Raw genomic sequence first — 7,537 nt, 5'->3', positions numbered from 1 at the left:
TTTTAATTCTGGCAGGATTGCACACTTAAAAGCAATTCCTGATCAAAATCTAAAATGTACTCCCACAGATGCAGCTTAAGTGATAGCAGTTAAGCTGAGATTTAGAGCATGGTGGCTCCGTTACAGTTACAAGCAACTTCAGCTAATGAAAATAACTCAAGTTTGTAAGTTTAGTACAAAACTAATCTCATGATCTTTCTTTGTTCCAAAAGACTCACATAGCAGCACTTTTTAATCAAAGAAATGATAATGAAAAGAGTGAAAGAGGAAAAAAGTTTCCTGTCCTATTCAATTTAGCATTAGTTAACAACTGAGCAATAAAGAACTCACACAAAACAGACAAATGAATTCTCAATTATAGTTTCTTTTTTATGATATAAACTTTTATTCTAGTTGAATAATAGATTTTCCTCAAAACCAATATTGATGAAAGAAAAAAAAAAAAAAACCCAAAATCGTAGCCATCAAAAAATGCCAGAAACCTGATAGTAGGAAAGAGCTCCAGATTTTCAATATTGCAAAATACAATAATGCTAGCACTAAGGAAACTGCACAATAAAACAGCATAGTATTTTAGCCAAACAYAAACATCAAGCAGAATTTCTTAAAAGTATAATATACTTGTGTTGATAAGTACAACACAGAAGAACAGCCTGTGATTACAAGTACAAAGGAAATTTTTACTTTGTGATTTTACAATACATTGCTAGATACACACTGCTCTATGTAAAAATTATCTTGGACAGCAAGGCCTTGTGATATTTTTTGTCAGTTGACAGCTAAAGTAGCAAATGATGAATTAAAAAAAATTGCGTGATGCTAGGCATTTCTTTTCTCATAGACTTCTAGGCTTTTCCTTGACAGAATCTATAGAAAGACATAGGTGGAGAAGCAAAGAGGAAGCCCAAGTTTCTGTGTTAGCAGCCATGTGTTACTTGGGAGAAACTAACAGTAGCTCACAGGAGAATGTGGAAGAAAAACTGAGCATGGCGGGAAAGGAAGAGTTAATAATTAAGAAACCCATAAACCAACCAGAAACCAAAAAACWATGTGAGAAACAGAATGAGGCTGAGAACACACCAGGATCTATTTCTTAGCCCCAAACTCCATGCAACTCCATGGCAGGAGTCAGTACCTATTCTTTTCAAGCAAAGAGTAAGTCAGATAAAATAATCATCTCATGTTAAGGCACAATCAAACCTAATGGAGCCAATTAACACTTGCAAAAGCTCAAACTTTTCATAGAAAAACTTGTTTAGCTCAGGGATACCTGTCATTAAGGATGATCTCGAAAGCATACAACTGAGATTGCTTTTTCACAAACTATGGAGTTACTGAAATCTGTAACACAACCACCCYAACGTAACAGATTTATTGAAGAGCAAAGTCTCACAGAAACTTTTAAGAGACGTCAAAATGGTAGCTATCAATTACACGAAAACATGCAGGTTGGCCTCAAAGATTCAAGCTCGAAATTTAGAGAAATGCAATAGACTGCATCTATCAGGCACATACACAGAATTCACACAAAAATGCCTTGCCTCAGGTATGGGCAGGTTGAATACAGGTAGCATGAAGAAAAACTGGTAAGACAATCCACTATATACTAATTAAATATATATATATATATATTTAATTTTATATATATATATATATATATATATACACACACACACACATATATATATATATAAATAAAAACAGTGAAGTAGTTAGAATCAGGTTTTAACCAATTAAGTAGTAATTGTTGCTGTTGGTTTTTACAGAGCCACTCAAACAGTTGTACTACATTACAATTGTTAATTACTAACCAGAAACAAAAGCTCATCAGGAATTGCCAAAGTCTATTACGAGGTTTTATCATATATATGCAATGAAAATGCACATAGTAAAAAACTTTCTTCAAGTCAGTGCCAGTCTTTGGCACAATTCCAACTCTCAGTCAACTCGATCACTTAGCAGATAACACAAGTAAAAGTTATCTTCCATCAGGCTGACTTTGTCTTTGTCTGATATACCATACAGAGCAGCAGGAAATTAACGGTAATTTGCCTTAATAGAGACTAAAAGGAACCTGAAGCTCATGACGCATGCTGGTTGTGCTGTATTTGCCATCTCTGTGAAGCACAACAAAGCAGAACAGCAACAAGCTTGAGAAAAATACCCAAACACAAGAATTAGTATTTAAACTACTCTCAACACTTTCTACCCCCTGCAAAACCTTTATCTATAGAGCGCTGCTGAAGCTTTCCTGTAAAAGCATCTACAGATCACCTTAGTTTTCGGGATAACCAAAGGTAATTTATTACTGTCAGTTTACTCACACCCTGCAGCTTGAAAGCAGCTCTATCCATGTTCAGACTGAAAGGAAATTAGACACCTTTGAGAACAAGAATGAGAGACTACTACCAGAGCAAGTCTTCCTTACATCAAGAGTACGTCCTTACAAGTGCCAAAATTAAAGACATTCTTTTACAGATCTGCTCTCCATTAGATATATAAACCATGGAAGCAACATAAAATATTCTAAGCTTCAAAATGTACTAGCTTTCTCTTTATTCAAGTTTTTAAAGCAAATCTGCGAGTACACATCTATTCAGTTACRTTCTAAGACATAAAAGAAAAATCAYTGGAACTGTTTCATTTTGCTCCCTAGCGCGTGTGGGTGAACACGCGAGCTCTTGCTGCATGACGGGCAAGAACGTGCTTCTGAGAGCACAGAGCTGCGGGAAGCATTGCTGGGCATGGAGAACAGATACCGACGTTCACCCAAAACACCACGTCCAGCTCTATTCAAAAAGGCTCAAGAGCAGCTATTTATTTCTCATAAAATCAGTTTATTTCTCATAAAATCAGCTTAGCCCTAGCATACACAGAAGTTTACAGTACCAATTAAAACACTGAGAAGACAGTAGTGATTTAAGAAGATTCACTACCAAAGTTGCTCAGAGCCAGGCCTTCTTTAGAACAAGATGTGCCATGAGGGGGCTCCTGGTGTAGGTACCATGTTCACAAAACAAATTAAAGCCATGCAAAGAACACTCACATGCCTTGCATGGGGCTGCAGGGGCGGACGAGAAAGGTCTGCAAAATCATCTGTTTTCATCCCCTGCACAGCAGCGTGTTTCACCTGCTTACCTTTGTACTGAACTTAGTAATAGCATTCCCTGATACTTTTGTTTYTTAAAACTATGTTCTGAATACAAATTTGAATAGGCACCTGCAGGCTTTCTGACAGCTGCACTTAATCACAGGTGGATCTTTTCAGGAAGATCTCTTACAGTTTAATTGGGATACCACATATACATATTCTTACAGCTTATCTGAAAACAGTYAGTTTTTACATAAAGCTTTTGTTGTAGGTTTTCATGTTTTAAGACAGAATCTTGCGCAGACCATATAAGAACCATAATATGAGACGTAATAGCAATGTAGCAGCCCTAAGTAAAGCTACTTACCACATAAATATTGACGGGGTAAAAAATGGTTATTGCACTGTCTCTCCTGTATTACACAATGCTTTATATAAACTGGAAAAAATATGTGTGTATATTTGAAAATAGTTAAAGATTTATATATTCTGGAGTCTAAGTGAGTCTTTCTGAAAAGAATCTTAATCTACTTCATTTAAAAGCCAAATAAGGACAAAACTTGGTTCTAAGAGTATTACACAAACGATTATCAAAATCATGGCTGAAAAATGTGATGATAAATGGGATGATTCAGCAGATGTGGTAGGCACATTTTGTCTTGCATGATGAAATACTGAACATAAAAATTACACACACAATAAACACGTCTGCAATGGGATTTATGATGCATATTATTACTATGCTTTTGTTTATCGCTTACAATGGACAGAAAGTACGCTGTTGTGAAGTAAGCTTTTTTAAAGTGCAGCGATGGCCCTAAAATAATCAAAGAAGGCAGAAAGCATTCGTTTCCCTGTATCATATCGTGGCACTGAGTAGCAATGAACAAGGAGACACTACCAAGCAGCCAGGGTCACAGGCTTCGAGAGTCAGAGTCTTCCAGCTACCAACCTAACCCAAGCACGTGAGGCAGCGCAGGGCAGGAGGAGCTTCAGTTACTCCCTTTAGAAAGGGGGAAAAAAAAGACTTCATGACAGCAATGTGTTAGATTCCTACCTCACCCCCTCAAGGGCRGGCATCGTTATTTAGAACAAAAAGGTCCCAAAGGCTCCAGGAGGCACAGACGCTCTGAAATTCAAAAGCACGACCACGGTCTGGAAAGATCGCATCAAAACGTATTTCAACCCCTCGCCTGTGGGTATGACACTTCCCCCAAGGCCAGGCACCTTAATCTTACCGCTGGATCTGGAAGCGGCGCCTCCACTTGCCAAAGCGCGGCTGGCTGCTCACGCGGGGCCCGGCCACATCYGCCCTACGGCCCGGCCGGCCGCCGAGCGGGCGCCTCTGGCCGGACCCTCCCGGCCCSGCGGGGGCAGCAGACAGGCACAGCCCCCGGCGGGGCGCCACGGCCCCAGGCCTGCTCTCCGAGGGAGCCCGGAGGCAGGAAAAGGGGACGCAAAGCCCAGCTCTGAGCACAGCTGGCAGTCGAAAGCGCGTCTGGAAGACGTAGCTTAGACAGATCCCAAGAATCTTGGTTTAATCCCTTCTGAGGCAGCACATCAAAAGGCAAAAAAATTTATGCTTAGCAAGGGAGCTTTTGTAGTCAAATGCTAAGATCTGCAGACATGTGGTGAGAAGTAGTGGAACAGGCTGGGTACTCTCAGGCATCCTTAGCTCTCAGAGTACAACTACTGCTTACTGAAAATTACAATAAACTCTGAATTGAGATACACAGGAATCTCTTGGGAAATCCCAAGGGTTGCTTACTTCTCCTAACCCCAGTACTTACGAATTCCACTTATCCCTGGGCTCTCAAATTCTACTMCTACAGGGACAGAAATGGAAGAAAGTTGAAGAGTTGTAATAAAGTCTCCTCAATTTTWAAAAAATGTTTTAGTTCTTTCTGATAGCTATCACATTGTTTATGGCTATTGTTTTAGGCTCCTTATTGGTATTGCACAGGATTCCCTCCCCAAAATTCAACGCAATGTCAGCTGGGTAAGTAAATGCAAGGTTTAATCTACTCCTGCATCAAAATAGCTAGAGGTTCAAACTGCAATAAAATAATTGTCATGCAGTCTTACTTGTCGTTGTTCTTGTTGTTATGCACCTTACCTTGTTTGGGTTTTCCTTGGGAAAGCAATTTCTCTCCTGTTCTATTGCATTTATCACGTGATTATTTTGATTCTCTGAAAGAGCAGAAATTAAAACAATTGGTTTTCCTGAACAGCCTCAATTTCTGTAGCGTCCTGTCACGTCAAAACATCGTCTTCTGTTATGCACCATATAACTGATTTATGTCAGTACTCTATTCTGAACAACTCTCGTTAGCTAACAGCTGCTATGCAAAAGCAAGTGTCCTTTCTCAGTAATTAAATACAGAATCAAAGCAGCAAGGCAGAAGTCTAACACTTAGAATCTTTTACCTATTTTTCTACTGATATTCATTTAACAGTAACAAATTATAACATTTATATATATATTTATATTTATTTAGGAAAAAAAGGGTATCATCAATGAAGATTAGCCTTGTTAAGAATATCTCACACACAGAGAAACACACACCTTCTTCAGAATAGTAATAATATAAAAAATAATAAAAAAACCCTTGAGCTCCAATTTCCAGCACTGGATTAAATAAAGCCTTTTATTATATTCAAGGTCAAGCTATTTTGCTCCTTCAAACAAATTCTAGAAGCAATAATATAAAGCTTATGGAGACTGATTACAAAGTGTCCTTGAATACCATACTTGAAACAATAAGGAAACCAAAGGAATTTTCACTTTGAACTGTATCTCAAACACCTGAGCAACAGAAACAGCAAACATTCAAGAAATTTAAATACAACTCCCCCATATTTGCATATAATTTAGAAAGTCCACGATGTAAAAGTGCTTTCTTTGACAGCAAACATTGAGCTCTTACAAAAATATCAGTCACAAAATTTAAACTTGAAAGTGGGGGGAGGACATTCATCTGCATACTTAATGTGGCTCCTTTTTCCACATATGCTTTATAATACAGTCTTTTGTTCAATTCATTTAAAGATATAAGATGTACAAGTACTGAGCTCCATTTCCATCACTACTTCTCACGTAGAAGTACTATAAACTAGAAATACACCACAATCATAAATGCATGCTGAAAATCTCACTTGAGGTTTCAAAAAAAAAAAAAAAAAAAATCAAAACTACAGAACAATCCCATAAACTCAAATGAGTGAATCTTAGTTTTACAGGGAAGAGCAGACTTCAGACAGTGCAAATCCCAGCAGAAATTACACTGCAGGCTAACTGCTTTGCACTTTTAATCAAAAGCCTGGCCTTTGTCCCCAGTCCATTCATCAGTTCTTTTCTTCCCTTGTGATGCCTTCAGAAAATTTATCCTGGTACACTCTCCAAAACCCTACCTTCTTCTATTTCATGTGTCACAGCATTATTCTCTGAACGATCCAAATAGATTGTCAAGCAGTAAACAAGTAGACAGCTAGAAAGCAGCCTCCTAAATGAAACTTCAAAGAAGGCTAAGAGTGGAGAAATCAAAGTGATGCTATGTAGGAGGCCTTTAGTATTTACTCTGGTAATTCAGCAAAAGAGGTGTGCTTTAAAAAAAAATTATATATCTATACCGAATTTCACACATTTAAGTCACAGTTTCTACCCTCAAGAGCCAGGAATGACAGGGTGATTGCAAGCTGTATAATCAGTCTATCATACAACAATGTATTTACAGATAAACTGAAATTTAATTTGACTTCAGTATCACCTGCAGCACATACAGTATACAGCTGCTTGAGATGATGTTACACACTTGTCTAATTGCATTATTTACTCCACACTCTCTTAACCCCTCCTTCCACCCAGTGCCTTTCCAAACGCAAGCATGAAGCTCTGCCCCTCAGTATCACTGATTTGACAGCCTCGTTCTTGCCCCCATCCCTAGGCTCTCTGAGTGATGCTACATGCTTCGCCCCTACACATCCATTCTTCAGAGCCRCCCATACATGCAGAGTTACTTGCTCACAGTCTGGAAACACGTGAGCTTCCTGCTTACACCTCTTCTGCAGGTTAATTTTCTTTTAAAGCCTATTGAAGGATATCAGAATAAAAGCTCAAGTCAGAACRAAAACCAGTACTGCCCTCAATTTCAGCAGGCTCTAGATCAGAGCTGTGTTTACTTACTTGAGTATGCAGATTGCCTCAAGGAATAATGATCCTTTTAGGAAAAGAAATGAGTAAGTACCAAGAGAGCATAAGGCCACTAGCACAAGGCTGGTTTAAAAATTACTACATTATAGCACGGTTCAGTGGGTTTTTGGCTTGTTCTTTCTTCTGCTAACTTAGTGYTCTGCAAGACTAAAAAATATACCACGCTATCTCACAACATTTGGTCTTACCGTGATCCAGCCCGAGACTTCTCTGGAACAGAACAAAAACATTTTGTT

At 38.5% G+C, this 7,537-nt stretch overlaps 1 protein-coding gene across 4 annotated transcripts in view; it reads right to left on the bottom strand.

Annotated features, from left to right (window-relative positions):
- The window catches only part of PAM (peptidylglycine alpha-amidating monooxygenase), a 98,751-nt gene extending 93,488 nt beyond the window's left edge, over positions 1 to 5,263 (bottom strand). For 2 of the 4 annotated variants that reach the window (XM_085298761.1, XM_085298762.1), the window contains exon 1: positions 5,208 to 5,263. The gene's annotated coding sequence lies outside the window, so the exon portion shown is untranslated. The remainder of the gene's footprint in view (positions 1 to 5,207) is intronic. The other 2 variants (XM_085298760.1, XM_085298763.1) reach the window with 2 other exon arrangements.
- Between the last annotated feature and the right edge of the window lie 2,274 nt (positions 5,264 to 7,537).

This window comes from Rhea americana, unplaced genomic scaffold, assembly GCF_003343005.1.
Source record: "Rhea americana isolate MKP2758 unplaced genomic scaffold, rheAme1 scaffold_141, whole genome shotgun sequence".
NCBI classification, from domain to species: domain Eukaryota; kingdom Metazoa; phylum Chordata; class Aves; order Rheiformes; family Rheidae; genus Rhea; species Rhea americana.
The sequence above is the reverse complement of the archived record's forward strand: the minus strand, read 5'-3'. Positions and strand labels throughout refer to the sequence as shown.